Raw genomic sequence first — 27,451 nt, forward strand, 5'->3', positions numbered from 1 at the left:
ATGAAAACCAACTTTATGAAAACCTTAGGTAGACCCTACCTCAAAATCACATGCACTTCTCACAGCCTTAAGAACCCTAGATCAAGGTGAAAGAACATCAAAGCAATGAATTCCAGCAAGCAAGACGCATCCAAAATGAGATGGTGACCCGAAGGGCGGTATGATCCAAGCCCAAAACTCCAGGTTTCAAAGGTAAATATATGTTTCCCTATTGATTTTAGTTTTTTTTATCATTAATTTAGTTTACATTCTTTGCAAATTTCTATTATTAATAGATTTCGCAAAATTAAGAAGCATTTTAATGCTTAAGGCTGTATACATAGATCGTGAAGATAATGTTGTTAGTGGACTTAGAAAAAAATCATATATGTTTGGATCTATGATGTTTTTGAGCCCATAGTTTAAGTGATCCCATTCTCTCTATTTTTTCATAAAATTCATTCTTTTTGCAAAGAATGGGGTTTGTATCTTTGAGATAGCGCAAATCTGTGCGTAAAACGTTTGGTTCCCACCGTGGGGAAAATTTGTGTATTTTTGCCTTCAAACACTTCCTTAAATTTTACAGTAGTTGTTTTCCAGAAAAACAAAAAATCCAAGGTTTGAAAAACACCGAAAGAACCCTGAAAGCCCCAAAATTTAGATTGACATAGGCCATGTAGTGTTGTAGGAACTGCTTGAAAAACCTTACGGCAACCCGTATTCCACTTGTTTTTTCCTCTCGGTGATTTCTTGTTTTTTCCTCTCGGTGATTTTTTGTACTTTCTATTTCCCGGTTTTTATTTCCTCTAAATTCCAAAAGAAATAGAAAAACATAAGAAAAATTGGGTTTTAGATCTATGTTTGCTTTATCCCATCAGATTTGACTTTTTATCCATCTTAGTCTTATTTGCATATTTTAAAACTTAGATCTTACCTTGTTTTAAAATTATCTTTATCATTACTGTGCTAAAAGAATAAAAAAAAAATACAAAAAACAAGGAATAAGGTAGATTTAAAATGTTTTCTCTTATCTTCTTTCTTTGGATTAGATTTTTTCTCCTCTCTAAGATCTTATCTTTTCTTTGAAAAAACCTCATCTGCAGAAGTTTAAGATTTCTCTGTTGATTTTATCTTCCTTCTAAAATCATCTTTATCGTTTTAAAATAATAAAGACAAAATAAGGAAAAGACAAAATCAAAAAATTTTCCCTTATCTTATGTTGGTAGATTCAACATTATGTTATACGTTAAGATCTTGTTTTGATTTTATTTAGTTATTCTCGAAAATGTTTGACCATATCTTGTTAGAGTAAATCTTTTTCCATGCTTATCTCTTGCATTAGTGATTAGGTTACTTTTTGCAAGTACTTCTTGATCACAAGTCCTACACACAACACCGAGTTTTCATTTTCCACACTTACCCACATGCACTTCAAACATACCCTAAAATATTCAAAATTTTGAAAAACCCTACACCAAGACTAGAGTCAGAGTCATGTGGGAACCCTGTTTCATGTGTGGGGAATTGGGATGTGTCAATAATGGAGCAACACATCCATTTGGGAAAACTCGATCATGAATACAAATCCACTATAGTAAGGACCGGCTTTTTGTAGTCACGGTAGTTGAACCTTGGGGGTATCTATCAAAGCCTAACTCTTTTCATCTTTTTAATTAGCAAGGAACACCACTTACGCCAGCCAACGTATAGTGACAAACGGTCAAAAATTTTATTTCAAACCTATTTTGATTGATTCATTTACTGTATCTTTAGGTTTGATAGCTATGTCTGTAGCCTATAGTGGCCCTGATACTAAGTCCACTACCTCATCTAGACCCCTTAGAATGGCTTGAGCTGTAGGACTTTATAGCTTAGTGCCCTAGGCTTACCCTACTTAAGGTTAGTCTAAGTTAGGTTCCAGTGGTTCCATAATCGCACACCCTAGGCTCCACCAAGCTAGTCCACCTTCTGGCATGCCGAGCCCTGTAGTTCAGCAGGTCTGCAGGGCTCGAGCCACCTTAAATAGTCAGAGCATTCGACTTGGGGCTATGGATCTAGCTTTGCACCCTCCTTCAATATCTAAGTCTAGGGGAGATGCTGCCCAACTAGGGTCACACCCCACACAAACGTCTGAATTTAAGGGAAATGTTACCCAGTCATCCTCCATAATGGTCTAGGTCTAGGGGATATGTTGTTCAACCAAGGTTACATCGCCCACAAGCGTTTAGGTTTGTGGTAAATGTTGTCGAATCGATTGTACACCCACCATCGTCTAGGTCTTGGGGAGATACTGCCAAACTAAGGGAACATCACCCAAAAATGTCCAGGTCCAAGGGAAATGCTGCCGAAATTTACACCATCGGCAATACCCTAGTCCCTCCTAACTCTTCTGAATTGCGGTCAACTAGACCCGGGTCAACCTACACAAGGCGAGAGTGAAGCCCAAGCAGGCCAAAGTCGTTCAAAGACCCACTCTATCAGCTCTAAAGTGTCGTAGGGACTGCCCAAAAAAACTTACGGCAGATCGTCTTCCAATTGCTTTTCCCTCCTGATGATTTTTTGTACTTTCTATTTGCCTGTTCTTCTTTCTTCTAAATTCCAAAAACAATAGATAAAGATAAGAAAAATAGGGTTTTAGATCTATTTTTGCTTTATCCCATCAGATTTGATTTTTATCCATCTTAGTCATATCTACATAATTTAAGATTATGATCCTATCTCATTTTGAAATTATCTTTATCTTTACTGTGCTAAAAGAATAAAAAAATAAAATAAAAATTTAAAGCAAGGAATAAGGTAGATTTAAAATAGTTTCTCTTATCTTATTTTTTTGGATTAGATTTTATCTCCTTTGTAAGATCTTATCTTATTTGCATAAGTTCAAGATTTCTCTCTTCATTTTATCTTCTTTCTAAAAGCATCTTTATCATTTTAAAATAATAAAGACAAAATAAGGAAAAGGACAAATTCAAGAATTTTTCTCTTATCATATGTTGGAAACTATGTTTTATGTTGAGATCTTGCTTTGACTTTAATTATTTATTTTAGAAAATATTTGACCTGTTAGACTAAATCTTTTTGCAAGCTTATCTCTTGCATTAGTGTTTAGGTTGCTTTTTGCAAGTGCTTCTTGATCACACATACTGCACACAACACTGAGTTTTAATTTTCCACACTTGCCCACACACACTTCAAACATACCCTAAAATATTTCAATTTTTGAAAAACCCTACACTGACACTTAGTCATGTGGGAACCCAGTTTCGTGCGTAGGGCATTGAGATGTGTCAGCAATGAAGCAAAGCATCCATTTGGGGAAACTCGATCACAAATACAACCCCATTATAGTAAGGACTGGCCTTTCGTAGTCACTGTAGCTGGACCTTATGGGCGTATCTATCAAAGCCTAACTCATTTCAGCTTTTTACTTAGCAAGGAACACCACTTACCTTGGCCTACGTATAGTGACAAATGGTCAAAACATTTATTCCAAACTTATTTTGGTTGCTTCCTTTATTGCATCATTAGGTTTAATAGTCATGTCCGTAATCTATAGTGACTCTGATACTTAGTCCCTTGCATCATCTACATCCCTTAGGATGGCTCTACCTGTAGGACCTCATAGCTTAGTGCCCTAGGCATACCCTACTTTAGGTTAGTCTAAGTTAGTTTCTAGTGGGTCCATAATCCCACACCCTAGGCTCAACATAGCTAGCCCACCTTTTGTCATGTCGAGCCTTGTAGTCCAGCAGGTCTCCATGACTCGAGCTACCTTAAATAGTCAGAGCATTCAACCTAGGGCTAAGTATCCATGTTTGCACCCTCCAACAACATATAGGTCTAGGGGAGATGCAGCCCAACAAGGGTCACGCCCCACACAAATGTCTGAATCTAAATGAAATGTTGCCCAACTAGTAGTTCATCCTCCATAATGATCTAGGTCTAGGGGATATGTTGTCCAACCAGGGTCACATCACCCACAAATGTCTAAGTCTATGAGAAAGGCTGTCGAATACACCAGTCCCTCATAACTCGCCTGACTCACACGGTCGACTAGACCCTGGTCAACCTACTCAAGGGGAGAGTCAAGGCCAACCAGGCCAAGGTCCTTCAAAGGCCCACTCTATGAGCTCTAGAAATCATAACCCGAGTCGTCATGGCTCATTCCATTGGGTCATCCACCTCGAATTTCCTAAGTTTGATGCAAAACTTCTTGAGTTCTATGACTCCTTCACAATCGAGTGATAAGAACCTATCGTCAGTCCAGACTTTCCTGAGGTGTGCTAGCCTCCTTGAGCCACACAACCCACCTATGTTCTCAAATAGTTGCTCAAGTCAAAGTCAGGGTGCCTCTTCTACCTCTGACTAGTAGAGTCATCTCTGTTCAACTCTGTCGGTGGGCCGACACTGCCAAACCTCTCATCCTGAACCTCCCATCCTGAACCTCCCATAGAACTGACTCAACCACGAGACAGTCCGTCTCATAACCAATCCACCTGACCACCCTCCTTAAGTCACGTATAACGAACCATCAAGCTGCCCCTGTTCATAGCAGCATTCGCAGGTGGCTTGTTTAGCACCTGCACCAACCCAATATTCTCCTAATCAGTCGTACTAGTCAGCTCGATATCCTCTGGCGGCACCACTAACCTTTAGTCATCCCTACTAGGGACATGCTGAACACCTACCCCCGATAGTCAACTTACGGCCCAAGCTTATCTGCCCTCGGCTCATCCAGTTCAAGTCGCTCCTAAGATCTACCAGTATTCCTCCCTAAATCACACACCTCTACATGCACCAATTCCATGTTAGGTACCAACCATCCCGACACAGACCTCTTCTCCTATATCGCTTCCTAAACTTGCTTCATCCACTTCATAGGTCAGCCTATTCCTAGTCTGGCACAGCCCACATCACCTGCATATCTTGTACCCTAAACTATGCTATCAGTTATGGGCAACTAGCAAACCACTAAGGTTAAGACCCCCAAGTCAAATGAGCTAGCCCAACTAAAAGGTAAATTATCAATAGTAAAAGAGACTTTAGCTATGATCGGATTTCCTAACATACTCCGTCAAAGATATTATGTTAAAGGCGTTCCTTGGTATGTCGAACTCTTTCCCTTGGGTTTCAACTTCCCCAAATTCGAAAATAAGTTCAACGGGAAAGATGACCCTGAAAATGATGTCATTACATACATGTTTACTATTCTAGCTCTTGAAGAGAAACCGCTCTGTCTCAAGGCCATGTTTCAATACACTCTCGTCGAACAACCTTAAATGTGATTCTGAGAAGTAGTATCAAAATATCCCAACCAAACTCCCACTGAATTGTTTTGATGCTTTGTCGAATAATATTGCTAGACGAAACAACAACCAATGATGCTCGGGGAGTTGGCTGCAACAAAACAAAACGTAGGCGACTTGTTCCCCGACATTGCCAACCAATTCTAAGAATCTACATCAAAGGTTATTGATTGCGTACTTCTTGAGACTTCCCAAATGAGTATGGGCCTAAAGAATTCTCTACTAGAGTATATAAACTCTTTTAGAAACGAGCTACGACTTTTCACATTTCAACAAATGATTGACCTAGTCGCTCTATACAAAAGGTCAAAGGTTGCTGCCATTAATGTGAAACCAAAAAATCTGACAGGGGCCGTACCAACTCAAGCAAAACTGAAGGGCTATAATAACAACTAGAAAGATAATACTACTGCTCAGGTAGGCCAAATTGTCATGGTACTGTCTTTGCCCCAAGCACAAGAATAATATTCACCTTAGGGGCACCTCTAAAACCAATAATTTCAATAACAATTTAAATAATGGAGGCAAGGCGCCCTTTCTAGAAGTTAAGCTTTCAACACTACAGGAACCGCTCTCCACCATATTGACTAAGATCCTGCAAGCAAGACTCATTGTTCAACCAGACCCAGTGCAACTAAATATGAGGTTAAGGACAAGTCCAAATGGTGTGGTTACAACTAGAACGATACCCATAGCACCGAAGAGTGTTATAACTTGAAGAGAATTATCAAGGACCTCTTAAATAAAGGCTCCCTCTAACCAAAAGATGGACATATTTGCCAATCTGCTTCTGGATAATGATAAGAAACCTGAAATTGAACCCCATAAAGAGGGCAGACCTAGCTAAGTCGACATAGTGATGATTGAAGATGAGCCACTTAAGGGGGACTCTAAATTCTAAACTAACATGATACTAAAGGGAACCTCTTCATTTCCCCTCAGGAGCACACTATTATTAAAGATGGTATTTGATCAAAATATGTGCTTAAACATGATTTCAATCAGCCGAGACTACACCCCATCACAAGATTAGGAAAGTGAGAATCCAGATGAATCCAGACTGGGTGTCATCATTGTGGCCAATAGAGACCCTCAAGAGGTTGACCACCTCACAAAGAAAGGGAGTCATTTTAAGCCACAAAAATTAACAGCTAATATTCTAGAAGAGAGGCTTGGAAATCCTCCCAAGCCGACCAAAGTCCCGTTGTGTCCACTGAAAAAATGAAAGAACAAGGAATGGACACAACGTAATCCATCACAAATTATAACCTTTCAGCTCAATTGAGAAAAATTCCAGCATCCCTCTCTATTATGGACGTTCAAAACAACCCACTCATTCACCAGGCATAGATCGAAGATGTGCTGGAAATGATTCATGTTCCTACCCACATTAGTATCGAATAGCTGAGGAGCATGATTAACCTCCTAACACATTGACCTTATCACATTTGTTGATGACCCTCGAGGTTTGACCGTTTCCACACTCATCCACTCTATATCACTTCTTTTATGAGCGGTTATGAGATAAGGATAGTGATAATGGATAACAGGGCATCTGTTAACATCTACCCCCTAAAAACCATTCTACTGGTTAGATTATCCCAAATTGCCTTGAGGCTTTAAATATCTTAATTGCAGCTTATGATGAGGCTCAAAGAGAAGCTTTAGGGATCATTCCTCTAACCCTTAAGATTAGACTGATTGTCCAAATAGTCAGGTTCTAGGTCCTCGACATTGAACCCTCCTTTAATTTTCTTATGGGAAGGCCATGGCTTTATGAAAACCGTGTCGCCACAATTATTCTACACGAATGCCTGAAGTTCCCAACTATTGGACGGGTGGCTAGGGTATGATTGGACATTGTCAATGTACCGAAAAAGGAATTATCTGAAAAACTAAAAATCCAAGAAGTCCCTCCTTTGACAGCAAGAAAAACTACGCCATGATCCATATATTTCAAAAGGAATCATCTCCCCAGACAATCAATGACTTCAAATTGTCCGAGAAACTCAAAGGAGTAATTATTGAATCCCTTTAGGAACCAGAAGTAATTATTGAATTTCCCTCAGAGGAAAAGCCTTTAAACAACAACTGTCAAGGCTCACGGTTTGAATCGTCACTGTGACTACCACCTCCTTGATCCCTAGACCAACTAGGGCAATCAAAACTGAAAATTGGAATGTCACTCCCCTATCCATGGAATCATCCAAAGGGATACAAAGACATTTCCAAATACCTCTGCCAAAAAATGGGTTGGCACATAGTGCCTATGTAAACACCCTGCGAAGGGCACCTCCAGTAGCCACACTTCTCCTACCGTAGAAAATATAGTTCAAGACCCCTGATAAGCATGGTAAAATCTTGTGCCACATCGAGGAGGAAACATAAAATCAAAAAAATGAGGACTTATCTACTGATGAAAATCAAGAAGAACAAAATTTCGAGGTAGATGAAGAACCTCGCTTTGCGGAACTCATGTTCCAAATTGAACATTTTATGATAAGATTCGATGGTACTCCTACATTATTGTTGAAGAAACCTGAGATGCCAACTTAGGAATTGAGGAAGATCTGAAGATTTCTAAAATTAGATACTCTCTTGCACCAGTAGAACAATGCAAGATGATATCCCTCTTAATTGAGTATATAGACATCTTTGCATAGTCCTATGATGACATGTCTGGCTAAATCATGCGTTGGTACAACACCATCTTGTATTCCAAGTTTCATCTAATTTGGGTGTGAATAGAAGAAACAAGTACAAAATCAGTTTTTGGCCCAGGTTCTTAGCATGCCTATAGTGCACTATAGCTAGATGCGTACTCAAGAGACTTCTAGTGATCATGACCACCACCAATGGATTCAGAAGGCCAAAAATAGTCACCCTATCAAATTTTAGCTTAGACAAACCTTTCTAGATCCTACTTTCCAAAAATGGCAAGATTTTTAGTATTCACTTGTGCCACTTTGAACCTGTTACTACTAATAGTAACTATGTTTTCCAAAAACAAGGCAACTTGTGAAGCCTGGTTCCCTCTCATCTTGAAGCAAATAGACCCCAAATTTGACTATGTTATTCTCTCACCGAGATCTACATTTTGGCGAGTGGCACACACCATGCGGACTCTGAATAAGGAGAAATCTTTGAGAGAAGTTTATTAAAATATCACAAATTGCAGGAAATTCCATCAGCATATGTCATCGCTCCGACGACCATATCTCTAGATTTCAGACTCCTACGACCTCAAGGCTGGGTCCGTTGCGATTGTGACTCGAAGAGCTTCAGTTTTGAGTACCTATTTGTAGAGGATGAAGGAAAGGAAGGCATCCTATTGAAGCTCAAAGAAAGTCACAATTTTTCGACTGCCGCAATCCCATTTTCCAATGACCTTCAAAAATATAAAAGTGATCAAATGGATTCCAAATCTAGAGGTTTTCACTGCAAAATGATTAAACGACCTCCCCTTCAATTTGATAATAAAAAAGATCGAAAACGTGATAATATGTTCAAGATCGAAGATCGAAATGTCAAGTTTATGTGTTTGGCCGGATTTTAGGTTCATCATTAAAAGTTTGATTCAAGCCTCAAAATGCATATCAAATTGATCACCTCGAGACGACCAACATTTCTATGACATTGGAATGCTCAAAATGTTATTGAAAAGCATTGAAAATAGGCCTAAACGATAGGGAAGGCAAGAGGCCCCTTTTGAGGGATGGTTGTCATTTTTACAGAAGTATGAAGGGGTAAATTGGTCATTATGGCCAAAAACAAAAATCAATTTTACTTTCTCACTCTTCCTCTTTCTCACTCTCTCACCTCTCTTCACCCACGTCTGCCTCTCACACACTCATTCTCTCATCTCTCTTTCCTCTCTCTTTTCACCCTCTCACTTTTCTCGCTTGATCATTCCCAAGGAGGCTCTTCGGGGGTGTATTCTCGACGGGCTTGTCCCGCAAACTCTTGTCCTTTGAATCCTTTGAGGTTCCTAGGCCTCTTGGCTAGGACTTTTTTTGTAGGCTCCAGTAATACCTCCTAGGGGAGGTAATGTTGGGAGGCTGTCGGATTGGTTATTCTTCCTTGTCTCTTTTCTCCCATCTCTCCTACTATCATTTGTCTTCTGCTTCTCTCTCCTTCATCTCACCTCTTTCGACTCTTATTCGGACTAATCCTTAGGAGGCTCTTTGGAGGCATATTATCAATGGGCTCGTCTTAAAGTCTCATGTTTTTTTAATCCTTCAGGGTACTCAAGCCTCGCACCTAGTACCTTCTCTGGTAGGCCCCGGGCCCCGGTAATACCTCCTAGTGAAGGTCAGGTTGAAAGACCGCCAGATTCAAGGGTGGTCCTCTTCGTTTCTCTTCCCTTTTCTCTTCTCTAATCTATCAACCCAAAAACCTACACTCAAACTAACAAATGAAAGGGGCTCAGAATCCCAAATTTACATAATAAGGTGTGTAGACCGATCAGTGCAGTGCTTAGTGGAAAGGAAGCAAAGTCCAAATTGTGTCGACAAGGCTACGAGGCTTTCTGTGGAAAGGGAGCTGAGTCAGACAATTCCCCGAACCCACTGAGCAAGGTAGGTACCTAACTCATGTGCCACCAAAATTTCTCTCCTACTATTGGTATCGATCCACATACACGTGGTCCCACGATTTTTCGAGAGTGCGTCCTCGAGCTGGACCCCGGCCGAGTCCTCCTAACGATGAGGACGAGGCCCAACCAATAGGTCCTGCGATATTACTGGTATTCCCTTGGGAAAATTCTTAAAGAAAAGGGTAAATTTTTGGGTTTTGAAAATCAGAAAAAAAGCTTATGCCTAGAGTCTTGAGTTGTCAACTCTTGATGAACGATCAATAGATAACTCCTTTGGCGTAGGAGTATATATCCAAAGATTATTAACCAACGGTACATAAAACTCAAAACGAACATATCAAAGGAATGTTGTGCAATTAATAAATAAATATATGTGCATTGAAAGAAAAAGAAGATGCAAAATAAGAAAAATAAGGGGCTTTATTGATACTATTGTTTTAAGACTAAAGCCCTTACAATTTAATTCAAAAATATATATAAAAAAAGAAAATAGCTACTACGGGGCTAGAGGCTAGGGCATCACTCCTTGAGACGTTTCAATTTAGTGATCCTACCCACCTTCCGCTTGACAGAGGCCAAGGTTTCATTCGCATGGTCAGTTTCCCCTCCATAAAAATCATACATATTTGATGATGTTCTATCTCGTAGTGAAGCTTCTTCACCAGCCCCTGCAGGCGGGTAACTTCATTTGAGTTGAGAGTTTTCTTAAGTCCACCCTCTAAGGTTGCCTCATGAGCCCCTTCTTCAAAATCTTCTAAAGAAGAGGAGGATATGCCAATGACCCGAAAGTTGGAAGATTGGTCGTGGCTGCCCTCTAATCCAATAGCAGCTGAGGGAAAGTCTATGGTCCTTACTGCTTGTGATAGCAGCAGAAAGATCAGAATTCAAAGAGATAGAGAGCCAGCGAGGAAAGTTAAGGTTTGGAGAACTCATGTATCATATGAGTAGGGATCTCACCGTTAATAGATATTTATAGGCTTTCATAGGGAAGCCAAAAGAGAGATCTCTTGGAAATAAGGGAAAATGATGATAATGTATTGAGATGTGGTGACTTGATGAGTATTTGTCCCACAATTAATCCAGGACTCCTAGAATAAAGGAATTCTTTAGGGAATTGAGGCATGCATGCATGACCATAATGCAGGGATAATCAATGTCGGTAAACCACCAAAATCACTGAACATCACATGCCTTTTGGGATTCTCTTACGCATGCAACACCCAAGGCAGTTTTGGTGGGTGTGTTTTTAGTCACCATAGGAGACTATGCTTGACAGATACTTAATGAATTGAAGACATAATCATGAGGCAAGTATCTAATCGACACTAGATAGACGTCTTTACAAACAATCAATAAAATATGCAAGCACAATGACCATGATCCTTGGAGATATTTGTTATGATATGCCCTTATTATGATATAAAGATATGATATGCCCAGGACTCATTGTATGAAGGCCCCAATATGCCTTTAAAGTTATGTTTGTCAGTTAGCTCGTACAAGTCTTGACTTACGAAAAAAGATAACGAGAGGAGTCAAAACATCTCAATGTGAGCAAATTATAAGATACATCTACTCCTACGGCTCATAAATGCTTCTTCATAAGATATTGAAGGAATTTGATGCAGTATGACACCCTTTCCAATCTGACATCGGTCAAGTGTTCATATTGGCTATGGATTGATGAAAGAAGATATCCATACCCTCTCAAATGTGAGACCCCTATATGCCTCTCCATATGAGAGGTGGATGAATTTGATACAGAATGATAAGCTTCCTAGTATATCATTGTTCACACATGTACATCGTGACTAATGATCGATGATAAGAGACCATGACATCATCTCAATTTGAGATGAACTCTGGGATGCATATACTCCCTTGCCCCATATGATAGTGTATAAGAAACCAAGACTACTAAAATAGAACACAAGGGTACACGACTGATCAATGAAATTCAAAAATTTCAAAAATAGAACTCAATTTCCAACCCATATTTACAAATTTGCAGCAATGAGACTGCCTTACAGAGACTTTAAGGTTTCAAATATACACTTAAAGAGATGAGACAGCTCTATTTGTGTCCCTTACGCATCCACATAATCATTTCCATGAATAAAACTCAATACTACACATGAATTACACATACTTTAAAAATTCAGCAACATATGAATTTACAATGCTAAATTATACATCAACTATGACGTGAACATATAACCAAATGAAAAAACAGGTACCTGGACATGTGATTGCACAAGTATAGTGTGCAACAAGGCGATGTGAAGCCATCTAGAGCTCTCGGGTGCCCAGTTTACTGCCAAGGGTCCTATCTATGTTCCAGTGGGAGACATGTGATGGAAACTCACAAATTCAAGGGCCGATGAATCACCAAATCAAAGGAAGCCAAGCATCCACTGATAATCTCATCAAAAGCATGGGAGGTATCATCAAAAGTATAGAACTCAAAAATGGATATCGTGGGAGTCATCTGGGAGCATTAAACTCAAGACTGGATCTAGTCTCTTCTCAATTACTCACAAAATCAAAGCATACACTCTCTCTTGAAAAATCGAAGTATCTAAAATAAAACTAGGATATGGACCTCTAGCTCACTGATGTGAGTTAGATCTATCTCAGAAAATCAGGTAATCATACTTGGAGGGAATTCGAAATCAATCCATGGAAAACTAAGCAATTCTCTCATCAATCGATGACATAAAAGTATAGAACTATATAGCACAAATTTTTCTATATAAAATCAACTTGCTAAGGTTCATACGGATGATTTAGCTCACTGTAACAAGCTAGAATCATCTCAGAAAAAATCAGATATGGCACTCAACAAATCAAGGAGTCAAATCAAAGGAAATTATGTCAACGTACTTAAGAATCAAGCACCATTTCCCAATGGAAAGTTCGGCAAAGTTACTCCTTATCAAAACGAATCTTCAAGGCTCAAAAGGGTACTTCTAGCTCACTGTCATGAGCTACAAAATCTCAGAAAAAAACAGATCAACAAACCTTATAAAAATGTGGAAGCAAAGCAATCAAAACTATCTCAATTTGCATAGTAATGATTCATAATTGAGAATAGTTTAATATGGATTCAAATGGATCAATTGATCGAAGTATGATAAAATTGATCATGAAACAAAGCTGAGATGAAGAAATAATAACAGAGTAAAAGATCAATTACAGGAAAGAAGAAGATGATCTTAACAAACTATGGAGGTTTCTTAAGATCACTTGAGCCATGGAGCCATTTCACACCATTAATGGGGCTTATGGTCTGATAAATCTTATGAAGGAGATGATCAAAAAAAACATGAGAGATAAAGGGGCAAGTAATCCCACTTAGAGAGAGAGAGAGAGACAGCATTTTGGGCATGGGTTTTAGAGTGAGAGAAAGAGACCTTATGAAATGAGCAAAAGCGATGGATATTTATAAGCAATTTGAGGCACATAGCATGTGATGCTTCTAGGTGTTGAATCTAAGCCCTCCATGTTTCAAACCAAAGGCTACAAAGAGAGGCTTGATCCTAGTCTACCATCCACCATCAGCCATCGTGATGTGTAATATGGATTTCACACCTTTATCATCCTTTAGATTCCCTTCAATATCCCATTGCAACAAAATTGCCTATGCTCATTAATTAATTAAAGTCATATGACCAATGTCAAGGGTATGCCCTTATTGTCATCTGTCCAAAGTTCTAGCCAAATGAATATTCCATATTTCCTTCCAAAATTTTTGACCATATGGGATCAATGATATTATGTCACGTAAGGCAAGTGATTAACTGCATAATGACCAATTACCTTTAGGGTTAGGATTAATATTTCAAACCCCATACGCCTTCTAGAAGGACACACACATGTGCACCAAATCACATACTTTAGGCAAGTAACATGTACCAAAATTAATTTCCAAATAAACTATTTAATTTAAATATTAAAATTCAAGCTTAAATAGGCATAACAACACAATGGTAAATGACATGGGGGTCCCCACTAGTGTTGACGTCACACCCACATCATCTTCATGTGGGGTGATATGGGGACCCCATGGATGCCACTTGGGCACCCGTTGGCAATTTGGGTGTCCACATGTGGCTCTGGGGGATTGTTCTCATGTGCCATTTTGCCCAACCAATACCGAAATAGGTTTTTTTGTTTCAAACAAATCCATAAAAATCTCAAAATCCCTAAAAATTGTATTAATGATTTTTCATCAAAATAAATTATTTTCATAATGAATAAAAATAGTTTCAATGGAAATTAGGATCCTAGAAACTGAATCATAACACGGAGCATTCCACTCGGCTAGTCTTGGAATCCAAAATCACCTTCTCGTAAATGATCCACGATGCTTAATTAGGGGTTCATGATGTTAATCATATCAAATTCAAATCGATGAGTGACCCTAAATCCAAGGGTTATGTGGATTTTAAGTGTACCCCTTAGAGGACATGCACACAATATATAAGGTGCGAGGGTTCCTCTCTTGGCACATGTCCATAGCTCAATTCCAGTGGATTTGAAAGAGTAGGCTTCACATGTATTACAACTGTATGCAAACTCCACGAGAAGGTTCTAAGAGTCAATGAATTAGACCAATGCCCTTGGTTGATCCAACCTTCTCATACACTTTCTATCATTGAGCTCATATATATATAGTATTATCCTAGGCATAATAGAACAACAGACCCTGACTAAGGAGTAACCTTTAACCCGCTTGATAGCTTCCATATATCAAAATTCTCTCACAACCATATCGGGGTTCCATGACTCTTGGTCCTAGTGTGTTGAGATCCCAAAGCCATGTCACACTCATACTCCCACTTACCTATAGAGCCATTGAAAATGTACAAATTTAAGGCCTTGAAATGACATAATTCCAACACCATATACACGTCTCTACATGACACTAGATGAGTTAGGTGAGATGCAATATGTCTCTTTGAACCTGTCGTCGGTCAAGGATAAAGTGTTTTACAAATGGAGTATAAGGAAAACCTCATCATATGATATCACAATGAGGTGCATCCTTACAAATATGATATATGAGGCCTTATATGCCTTTAAGTCTATGAATTGTACAAACTTGACAATATTCAGAGTTGGCTTAACCCCATCATCTGTATCCATAGGCGGTCAAGATATGCCTTGATCGACATTCCCAAACTTAACATTTGGGATTGAGCCGAGACTTCCATAGATTCTTATTTGAGGCATATATCCCTCATCCTAAAGTTTCACATTATTCAGAGACGGTTTAACCCCTAATCCATATCCATCGGCCATCAAGAGTTTTATGCGCTCTGTTAAAGGCAGGATGACCCTCGGTTACTAAAATTGAGGTTTCCCCTTATTCATGAGGAATTTTCTTATGGGACCAGGACCTTTGGATTTCTGACTTAATTCTCTATCACCTTAAAAGGTGTGGATATTGAATAAGGATGAGCCCACAAATTCCCTAATTCGACTTCGATGAACCATATCTCTCTCATATATCATTCATTGGAAGTGAGACTTGGACCATTGTGTCTGTCTATGAGTCCTTTATCATTTTCCGAAATTTTCATGATCAAAGGGTTTGTCATTAGGGATCAGTAGAAGAAATATGAAGATACAACCGAATTATGTTATGGCTTCTCGACCTATGACGGATAAGAATTATGTTGCGGGTTTGAATTAGAAAATTAGATGGATAGGCATTGACTAAATATGTCATTATCATAAGGATCACCTGTGAATGCATTCAAATTCACACGAAGCTACATGGTTATTGTCTCAAGCTAGATTGTGAAGGATAAGCGCGTGTGGTCAACAAATGGATAGAGGTCAACCCGTGGATACTTATATACACCTCGTTTCTTGGAAGGGCTCAATTGATCAGTAATTTTCTAAAGACTAAGACATGCACGTTACTCTGCCTGATATTTGAGTGAGAGAGAGAGAGAGAGAGAGAGACAGAGAGAGAGAGACTATATCCACTGTTGGTTAAGGAACAGCTTACGAATATTGTTGTTTTCTGAAGTACAGTGCAAGAATCTGATAAAGGGAGAAGTTATTAAACTTGGACTCACTTGATGCCCAATATCGAAGAAGGAGCAAACCATATGAAGGATACCCCTGCATTTAATTCAGATATATGGGCTCGTGATGCCCTTGGTATTGATTTATTTGATGTCTATATATTTTCTTTCCTAGAATCATATGTATAGGTTTCAAGGCCCAAATCAAAGGTATTCAGCGAAGCTTTTAGGTTGAACTAAATTGTAATAGAGATTTAAGCCGAACTCTTCCATTCCTAGCATGAAATGTAAACATTTGTGTTTCTAACATATGGAATACATGTGTGAATTTAGCCCCAAATGTATTTGCCCTCTAGTGATTTATTTGGAGTCACGATGTTTCGTTGAACATTTTAAATTAGTGGAATACTACTTTACATGTTTCGTGGAATACTCCTTTATATGGTCCAAGGCTTGTTGACATGCCTCATCTCAGTACTCTTTTATTTGGAGTCACAATGTTTCGGAGCAACCATTGAGATGAGGTATGTCAACAAGCGTTTGACCATATAAAGGAGTACCTTTCTAGCCCACCAATCTTGAGTCCACCTGATCCAACAAACCTCTGGTCCTTTACCTTGCTGTGACATATAAGACAATGGGGTCGATGTTAAGGCAGTATGATGACCAAGAAAATGAGAAGACCATCTATTACATCAATAAGAAATGTTTGACTATGAAATGCGGTATTTAGATGTGGAAAAATATTGTCTAACCTTGGTGTGGGTGACTCAAAAGCTAAGCCATAATGTAGTTTTTTATACCATCAAGCTCATATCCAAGATGGATCCCCTCATGTACCTATTGCAAAGACCTATTCTCAATGGGGGACTAGCCAAATGGAGGATTCTCCTAAGTGAATTTGACAACTCAAAAATTAGTCAAGGGGCAAGTAATTGTTGATCACTTAGTCGATCATGTGTTATCTGATAACGTACTCACCAAAACCGATCTCCCAGTTGAGGACTTCTGTGTCATCGAGGATCCCACATGGGAGCTACACTTTGATGGGCTTAGAAATGAATATGACCCTGGTGTTGGAGTCATCCTATGCTCTCCAGAGAGAAAACTCTTTCAAATAACTATAAGGCTCAACTTTCTCTGTACCAACAATATTGCAGAATATGAAGTCTTAATAGCTTGAGAACACTCATGAACTTTGAATTGATCAAATACGGGTCATCAACGTTTCTCTTCTTAAAAATAAATCAAACCAACTGGCATTTGAAGGTTAAAGACAAAAATATCTAGTCCTATAAGAAGATTTTCGAGCAACTTCCTTATCAAAGATGACATCCTCTACAAGAAACCTATCAAAAGAATCCTCTTAAGATATATTGACCAACCATAAGTCGATACGGTGCTCAAAGAACTACACGATGATGGAGAACACGCAGGGGCAGTACTCCCAGTTCAAAGAATTGAGCAAGCACATCGAAGAAAGGTGATACCCCAAGAATTTAGAGTCTAATTGAGAATGTTCATAAGTCGTAACCCAAAGTCATCCAAGCAATGTCTACAAACTCAGGAATCCTGAAAGACATGAACATAATGATCCTAGCAACGCTAAGTACCTCAAGAAATATGGAGACAAAGAAAAATAAAAAATGAGCTTAGCCAACCAAGCAAGAGATTGAAGGATTGGGAAGCTGAGAATGACTCTGAATCTGAAGATCAAGGTTCAAGTGAAGAAATTCAAGGAGGAAAAATTCACTGGCAGTTACGCAGCCACTGTCAAAGAAGTATTGGACAACAACTAGGAGAAAGGAAAATCCACAGATAACCAAGATTAGAACCTCCCTGCCATCTAGAAGAATGAAGAGTTATCGAGTTCTTATCTATTTCTAGGACAAAGTTCCCAAAAGGAAAAACATCATTGACTCTTCTTCTTCTCCTACTTTCTTCATCTTCAAAAAAAAAAAAAAAAGATGAAAAAAAAAGAAAAAACAAAGAAAATAAATAAATATGTAACGCTAAAAATACGAAAGGAACCCGAGCATTGGAAAAAAACGGCCACATGGTTGAATACCTAAAAAGAACCCATGGGCGATAGAAAAATGAATTTCTCGATCATATCGTCTCTTCTCCAAAATCTTTAGAATTCTTCTCTTCCCAAGTCAGAATGGTGTGAAAAATGAAAGAAATACAAAAGGCATCAATCAAAGTAAATATGAAGAACCTCGACTATATGTACTTCAAAGGGTAGGTAAGTGGTGGAACAAAATTGAAAGTCCAAGGAGATTCTGAGCACTCATGGACAGTATGTCACATTATCCAAGACAAAGGATAGCTCAGAAACTTCAAGAAAAACTCTCCCTTGAGTTGTATAACAAAGAGCCATGATTGAAATCCAGTTGAATTCATTTAGCGATGGCCTACCAATCTCAAATGGACTCCAATGTCACACGAGCCGAAATGGCTTACCAATCTCAAATCCAGTTGAAGATGTCTACCACGTGTGCCATAAAACAATCAGGAATTCAATCTCAAAATTAGCCAAAAGACATGTAGACCGTACGACGTGAAACAGTCGGGAAATCTCAATCAAAACATCAAATTCGTGTGATGTAAAAGAATTGAGATAAGAAGATGTCTAACCCGTATGATGCCAAAAATACCGGGTACCCAACATCAATTCAACATCAAACCTGTGCAACGAAAAACAGTCGGGGCAAGTACAAAAACATCCATCACTACATGACGTAAAAATGCTCAGAGGGCTCCCTAGTTTTACAATCTTAAAAGGCCATCAAAAGTCAAATATTTTCAAATTTATCACCCATTTTCGAAATTTCCCCTACCTTTTCCTGTGAAGATTTCAAAAACCATAATTTCTTTGGTTAAAAAAGTAGCCCAGACTCTATATCTATTTCAAAAATCCTATCTATCTTTAAAACCTTTTAAAATGTTTTAAAAAGAAAAAGAGTTTCAATGCGGCTAGGACATTAGTTTTAACGCCACTAGATCATGAATGCCATGCTTCCAAACCCTTAGAAAAGAAAAATCAAGCCGTAAGGTCCCAAAACAAAAGCGTAGACACCAAGAATGAGAATCAAAGGCGAACAAGAAGTTCAACTAGCCAGGAATTGATCATTTCTTCTAAATCAGAATCCCATTCAATTGGAATATCAAGACCCCAAGAAAAAGGTTTAAAGTCAAAGATGACTACACTGGTGTCTCAAGCAGGATTGGGGTAACTACAACAAAGAGTGTCACCGACTCAAAGGTAGCACAGTTCTTGTTGACTATCATTTCAGATCTTGATTGTCAGAGACCTGTCAACACTATTGTTTGATAGTGCAGTTTCAGCTCGATGTCTTACGGATCAAAATCATCCATCGACATAGCGTATCTCCAAAATGTATTGGTCATTCAAAAAGATAACACCTTAAAAAACTTTATTTCCATCATGTCCTAGATGTCTAGTTCTTTGCCATTTACTCAGTACCCCAAATGAATGCTAAAGATGGACAATTGTAGATACCCCCTTCAAAATTATGGCAAAGGGAATGCCTAAAAGCTTGATTATGTGTCCAACGAACCACACACACCCTAGTAGAGTATAGTACACATAAACCCAGTACAATTGTCTCAAAAGAACCTAAAACCTATCCTAGATCAAAGTAATCCTCAAGAGCTTTCCAACGGACCAAGAATCAAAGAAATCGGAACCCCGGAGCCCAGTTAGAAGCCTTGAGAAAACTAGTGAAAAATGACTAAAATAGCCATACCCTAGCCGTGCTCATCGCTCAGTGTGTCAGGTTGTGTGAGGCAGCTGACGTCTTACACGGGCCACATGACATGACCCGCGTCATGCCGCACCTCATGTAGCCTAATGGGCCTGACCCAACCAATCATTTCCTGATCAATTTGAATTACTCAAAGTAGAAAAAATCCTAAGAAAAAAAATTATTGAACTGATCTAATTTCAATACCCCATCTAAAATTGATTAAAAAGTACACTAAAAATATCTAGAAATCCTTACAAAATCATAGAAAATAGATTAGAATCCTTAGAGAATTTAAAATTAGGAAAATACCCAATACATCATAGAAGATAGGATAAATCCTTAGAATGTTTCAAAAAAAATTCAAAAAATAGGGAAAAATATCCAAAAATCTCATAACATCTAAAAATTAGGATTTACCATTAAAAAATCTCACAACATCTAACCCTAGAAAAGCCTAGATAGAACCCACCTAAAAATCCCTAGCGTTCTCTAAAGCATTAAGAACCTTAGATCTAGGTGAAAGAACCTTAGATCCACCGATTCCAGCAAACAAGAGACATGCAAAAGGAGATGGTGGCAACAGAGGGGCAGCCTGATCCAAGTTTGAAACTTTGGGTTTTGGATCCCTAAGGTGAGTGTTTCTTTCTCTATTTAATTTTGATTTATCTTTCTCCATTAATTAGCTTACTTTCCTACAAATATATGTTATATATTAGACTAGTAAAATTTAGAAGTACCTTTAAACAATATACATATATCATGAAGATGGCGCTGCCAATACACTTGGAAAAGAATCAAAATTCTGAACGCATTAGTTGAGCGACCCCATTTGCTCTACTTTTCATAAAATTAATTTAGTTTTGTAAAGATTTGAGTCAATCTCTCTCTCTAAGATCGACGCAAACCCAAGCATAAACAATATGTCACTTACATATTTGTATAAAACAAAAAGGGTACGTCAAGATTTTCATAATCATCTTTGCACAAGTGGCATATATTGCCCAATCAGAGTACCCATCTTTATACTATACTGATTGTGACCAGTCTCTTTTGGTAGGCTATGGAAACCATGAGGCATAAGGATGAATTGGTTTATTCATATGGCCATTGAGGTAATGTTCATCACCTATTTATCTCTTAGCTTTCCATGAGCACTTTGGGATTAATAATATATATATACAAAAATAACATGTATAATTTCAGTTGTCCTTTATTGTCATTGTAGAGATAATGTGGTCTACATTAAATATGTATTTATATATAAACCTTTTTAGGGTTTCATTCATGGTTAATGAGAATTGATCGAGATAGTTTCTCTATCTAGACTCTACGTCTTCTCTAAATCTAACATGGTATCAGAGCGACATAGATGTGATCATCTCTTCTCTATTGCTACTCACAGATTGTGAAGGTCAGTAATCCATTTTTCGTTCACTTTGCTTAATCATCCATCATTGGATCTCTCAATTTTCATATGCAAAATTTTCGTTGCAAATTTGCAACTCTTTCCGTGCATCTGCATATTTTCAACTCTTTGAAGCCCTTCGTCGCAATTATTTAACTGGGTTCATTGCAACTTGGTTCTTGGTCACATCTCTGATGAGCCTCTCTGTATCAGTGAAGGCAATGTAAGAAGGGGTTGTCCTGTTACCCGGGTTATTGGCCATGATCTCAACTCTATCATGTTGCCAGAAGCCAACACAAGAGTAGGTGGTACCAAGATCGATACCAATAGCTGGACCCTCTCTTTTACCTGCTATTGAAGAAACTCAATTTACCAACACAAATAGTTGTGTGTGCAATTTTTGAATGAAACCCAATTTACCTGATGGTCTCATAGAGAGAGAGTGCGAGATTGTTCTCTCGCCTTGTTTTTTATTTGCCCTCAAATATCTCTTTTGATATATATCGTCTACTTTTGGAGAGTCGTCAGCTCCTTAAAAATATTGGTTTCAATCCACTATTCAAAGCTCGGAGATACTAATTGTTGAAAGAAAAAAAAAAAAAAAAAGGCCGATATTTAGCCCATAGAGTTGGAGTTGTTTTGGTGTTTTAATATATAATATATTTTCTTTTGAGTTCTTCTATACTCTTGTATCACCGTGTACTTCGGGTAAGTCATACCTTATCATGGAATTAAAGACTAATACCGAGAGTGCTACAATTTGTATGCATCTTGATGGGAAGAACTACTGCTTGTGGTCTTTCTAAATGAGACGTTTTCTCATGGGACGGAAGCTATGGGGTTATATTGATGGTTCTTTTTCCCAGCTTAAGGTTGAGGATGAGCGTAGTGATTGGCTTGCCATAGATAGTTCTATTGTGACATGGATTATGAACTCAGTTGAGCCCAAAATTGTATGCAACCTCATGTATCAATCTAGTGCTAAAGCAATGTGGGATTATTTTCAGAAGATTTATTCTCAAGCCAATATTGCCAGTCTGTATACCTTAGAATAGGAGAGCATGAAGACAAAACAAGGGGACTCATCAATTCAAGATTATTTTAATACTCTTTCAGGTATATGGAATGAGATGGACTCAGTGGAGACAAAGCCACCCACTGAAGTTATTACTCAAGCACGAAATCGATCTCGTTTATTTCACTTTCTTATGGGGTTGCGATCGGAGTTTGAAAGCATGATAGCATCAATCCTTCATTGTACTCCTACTTCACCAGTAGATGATTGCCTCTCAGAACTCCTTGTGGAAGAAACTCGCTTAAGCTCTCTTGGGGTTTGCAAATCCACATCACAAGATGCCACTGATGTGGCCTTAGCCACATCCAAATTCCCTAACAAAGATACTAATTATGTTCAAGTGCAATGTTACATATGCAAACAAATAGGCCACACGACCGATCGGTGCAAGAAGTGCAGTTTATGTAATTATTGTAAGAAGTTCGGGCATGAAATAAGTGATTGTTGAAAATGCCCTCAAGCACGTGGGAAGCCTCATGTACCTAGTCAAACTAAATGGGCTGCAGTTGCCTCTATTCCCAGTCCCCCCAGCATGGAGGATGCCACTTCCAATCACTCTCATTCTGCCTCCACATCTGTTATCCATGTATCCATACTAGATCTTCGCTCTATTGACTCAACTACACTCCAACAACTTGCTCAGGTTTTGGCTGCCATGGGTTTTTCAGGTAACTCAAATCCTTTCTCAAACACTTGGATCATAGACTCAAAGGCATCAAATCATTTGACAGGACAACTTTCGCATTTATCCTCGGTAAAACCCCATTATAAAAATATGACTTATTTTATTGCTAATGAGTCTCCACTTCATGTTACCCACTCTGGTAGAACCAGTGTCCCTGGTCCATCTGGTAACTTCTTAGCATTGAAAGATGTTCATCATATTCCCAACCTTCCTTTGAATTTAATATTTATTGGCCAGTTAGTTGATAACAAGTGCCTCATTTATTTTTCTAATAAAGGTTGTATGGTGCATGATCTAGCAACAGGGAAATTGATTGGGAGAGGCACTAAGCAAGGTCGGCTTTTCACAATTAGTTTCAGTACAGCTCCTTGTCATCTTTCACAAGCTCTGCCAGTTTGTCAAATTTCCCCTTCTCCTCATGAAATAAGTCAATCAAATTCTCTTTGGTATGTTTGGCATTGTAGGCTAGGACACCCACATTCTCAAAACATGCTTTCTCTTTTAAACTCTAGACTTTTACCTGCCATTTTCTCTCACAGAAATTTAATAAGAATATTTTTTGTGAGAGTTACAAGTTGGCAAAACACTTGGCTCAACTTTTCCCTCATAGCAAGAATAAAAGTATCGATCATTTCTCTTTAGTACACTATGATGTTTCGAGGCCCTGCTCCTGTTCCTTCAATTAATGGATTTTTTTATTAAGTGATATTTATTGATGATTTTTCTAAATATATTTGGATTTATTTTTTCAAAAACAAGTCAAATGTGTTTAGTGTTTTTAAAAACTTCCATAATATAATAAAAAATCAATTTGAGAAAAACATTAAAGTTTTTAGGTCTGATTCTGGGGGGGTGTATCTATCTATTGAATTTCAAGCATATCTTCATACAAATGGCATTATTCATCAATGTTCATGTCCTCATACCCCGGAACATAATGGAGTTGCTCAAAGGAAACATCGTCATATTCTTGAAACCACTTGTTCTCTTCTTATTAGCTCTCATTCCCCAAAGAACATTTGGGATGAAACGATGTCTACTACTGTCTATCTTGTTAATCTTCTTCCTACTCCAATTTTGCAAAATGTGTCAACATTTCAAAAAGTTTTTAAAAAACCCCTTGATTACTCACATTTATGTGTGTTCGAGTGCACATGCTTTGTACTTTTACCATCTTCTACCCATGATAATCTCTCACCAAAGTTTGTCAAATGCATGTTTGTAGGTTATTCAACAACTCAAAAAGGATATCGTCATTTTGATCTTGCTATTAATCATATTATAATATCTCGGCATGTTACATTTTTTGAACACATACCTTTTCACCAACACTGCCCACACCATAATTCAACTACACATGGACCTAAGTTTTTTTTTTTTCCTTGTTTCGATATTCCTCGTCTTCATTATCACGCAAATCAAGGATTACCACATTCAGTAACTAACCCTGATTAGCCTCCCTTGTCAAGTGCTGATCATGTATCACCTCCAGTTGTTGATCCTTCTACTAGTCCTGTTCTCCTTCGATGGTCACTTTGAAAGCACATTCTACCTTATCGTCTTAACTTACCAATGGTTAGCCCATCACATACTTGTTCTCCTGCAACCATCACTAATCCATTGTTTGATAAGCCATCTTCTTATTCGCAGGCATCTTACTTCCAATGATGGCGTATAGCTATGAATGAGGAAATTGCAGCTTTGAAGGCCAATCACACTAGGGATTTGGTCCCATTGCCCCCAGAAAAGCATGTCATTGGTAGCAAATGGGTTTATAAAGTCAAGTTACGAACTGATGGCACTCTTGATTGGCAGAAAGCCCAATTAGTTGCTCAAGGTTATGCCCAGAAGCTTGGCATCGATTATGAAGAAACTTTTGCTCCAGTTGCTAAGATGAAAACTATTCGTACTTTTATTGCACTCGCTTCTATTTATGAGTGGCTCATACGACAGGTGGATGTCAAAACTGCATTCCTTAATGGCAAAGTTCAAGAAGAAGTTTATATGTGTCAACCACCTGGGTTTGTTTCTCAATATAAGTCATTGGTTTGTCGTCTTCGTAAAGCAATTTACGGTCTCAAACAAGCTCCCCGTGCATGGTTTGAGCATTTTTGGGTTGTCATTATTGCAACTGGCTTCACTCAAAGTGAACATGATCACTCCATGTTTATTCGTACCACATAGCATGAAATTTGTATTATTATATTATATGTTGATGATATTCTTATCTTTGGCAATGATTTCATTTCCATCAAGGATGTGAAGCTATGATTGCAAGAAGAAGTTCAAATGAAGGATCTTGGGGAAGTATCTTATTTTCTTGGCCTTGAGATCTCTCGCTATAAACGTGGTATTTACATCCATCAATAAAAGTACGCTCTTGATCTTGTTTCCAGTGCCCATTTGAATGATGTGAAGGTTATTGATATACCCATGGAACTCAATTTTAAATTTTCTCAAATGTTGGATATCCTCGTCTTGAGCCTACGTTTTATCGCAAACTCGTTGGCTCCCTCATCTATCTTACTATGACTCGCCCAGATATTACATATGTTGTCCATGGTGTGAGCCACTTTGTTTCAGATTCTCGACGACCACATCTATCAGCATTTCATCGAATTTTATGTTATATTCGAGGTACTTCCATTCGTGGATTATTCTTTGACTCCACATCTTCTTTAGATCTCAGTGCATATGCTGATGCAGATTGGGCAGGTGATCCAAATACTTGTCGTTCTACTATAGGATATTGTGTGTTTCTTGGGTCATCATTAATATCATGGAAGACTAAGAAACAGGATATTGTTTCCAAGTCAAGCTCAAAAGATGAGTATCGTGCTACGTCATCTGTTGATAGTGAGATTGTTTGGATTCATGCTCTTTTCAATGAGTTTGGTATCTCTATTTCAAATCCTACACCTTTATATGCAGATAACCAGAGTGCAATTAAGATTGCATGTAATCCAATTTTTCATAAACGCACAAAGCATATTAACTTAGATTGTCATTATGTTCACGATGGCTATCTTGATGGTACATTATCTCTTCCTTATATTTCTTCTACTGCGTAAACGATTGATATTTTCACCAAATCTATTATTCAGAGCCATCATGATTTTCTAGTGGACAAGCTAATGCTTTCCTCATGTCTGCATCAGCTTGAAGGGGGATAATAATATATAGAGTAACAATCCTATGAGTTCCTACCAAACCCATGTGTGTATGACCCTAAAAGATCACCATTAAATTTGGCACATATCTCTAAGAAAGTCAAGTCCCACACCCATGTGATAACTTTTCTAGAGATCTGTGCCAAATTTGATGGTGATCCTTTGGGGTCCTATACACATGGGTGTGGGAGGGTCTCATAGGACCATTACTCTAATATATATACAAAAATAATATATATAGTTTCAGTTGTCATTTATTGTCATTATATATCTGTATAGGGATAATCTGGTCTACATTAAATATGTATTTGTATATTAAATCCTTTTAGGGTTTCATTCATAGTTAATGAGAATTGATCAAGATAGTTTCTCTCTCTAGACTCTACATCTTCTCTAAATCTAATAGGGATGTGAAATCTCCATTATTATTTGGAACCTAAGTGAACCTTTCATCAGTCTGGTTCTGAAGACTATGTCTCATTATAAGTGGAAGGATTTCGTGACTTCCTTTCTAGGACAAATAGTCTTTTTTGGTGACATTAAGGACCTCTATATGAGGCCTCCAAAGATATTGTTTCCTCATCAAATCTTACCACATGGTGTGTTTAATTTTCAATTCCTGTCCAAGTTAAGCTAGTAGAGTGGTGTTAATGTCTTGAATAATTTTGATACCCAACCCACCTTCGATCTTAGGTTTATAAATAATACAGCATTTGACAGGGTTTCGGATCCCTTATGTTTTTTGGTTTCCCAAGATGAGGTTCCTACATGATCATATATGCATCTTAAAATCAAATTCCAAAAAAGAAATAGAAAAAGAACAGTAATTGAGCTCGAAATGCCTCATTTTCTATGTTTATCAAAATCGATTTTTCACTCTTGCAGTATAATTTGGTTTGAGGCACTTTTTAAATTCCTAATCACTTTTTTAACATTGATCGTGCTGTTTATAAGATGCTGGAGAGTTTCGGGGTCCAACCATACCCCTCAACAAGGCGTTGGTCGTGCAGGACCAAATCAACAATTTTCTCCCAAGAGACTTTGTAAACTATTTCCTTTTCTAAATAGTGGGTGGGGTGCGGTGTTCTGAATCGATTGAGAGCAGGGAGACCTAGTTCGTCTTTTTCTCTCATACTTGCAAACCGAGTTTCCTTTTTATGTTCTTTTTAATTATCATTTTGAAACTAAAGAAGGATCACAAAGCACAAATCCGGATTGTGTTTTTATGCACTTATTTTGTCAAACAAAATTGTACGATGCTCCTACATCCACTAGTTCGAGAATTGGATTCCCACTTGGTATGACCATAGTTAGCAAGTCGGAAAATAACAAAATTTGTCAAGTCAAAACATCGGTAATGAATCGATTTTGTTTAAAAAAGTCAGTGAAAGAAATCGAGTCAAAAATACGGATCGCCAAAAAATAAGAT

At 38.1% G+C, this 27,451-nt stretch overlaps 1 long non-coding RNA gene across 2 annotated transcripts; it reads left to right on the forward strand.

The window, feature by feature from the left end:
- On the forward strand, window positions 1-27,185 carry LOC148780042 (uncharacterized). Of its 2 annotated transcripts, XR_016041988.1 has the most exons (3): window positions 1-192; window positions 20,745-20,799; window positions 26,977-27,185. It is a non-coding gene; the product is annotated as an uncharacterized LOC148780042 (long non-coding RNA). The 2 variants fall into 2 exon arrangements; XR_016041987.1 differs by lacking the exons at window positions 20,745-20,799; window positions 26,977-27,185 and adding an exon at window positions 24,503-25,241.
- The last annotated feature ends 266 nt before the right edge of the window (window positions 27,186-27,451 follow it).

This window comes from Amborella trichopoda, chromosome 10 (assembly GCF_054954075.1).
Source record: "Amborella trichopoda isolate Santa Cruz 75 chromosome 10, AtrichopodaSantaCruz75HAP2 v2.0, whole genome shotgun sequence".
NCBI classification, from domain to species: Eukaryota; Viridiplantae; Streptophyta; class Magnoliopsida; order Amborellales; family Amborellaceae; genus Amborella; species Amborella trichopoda.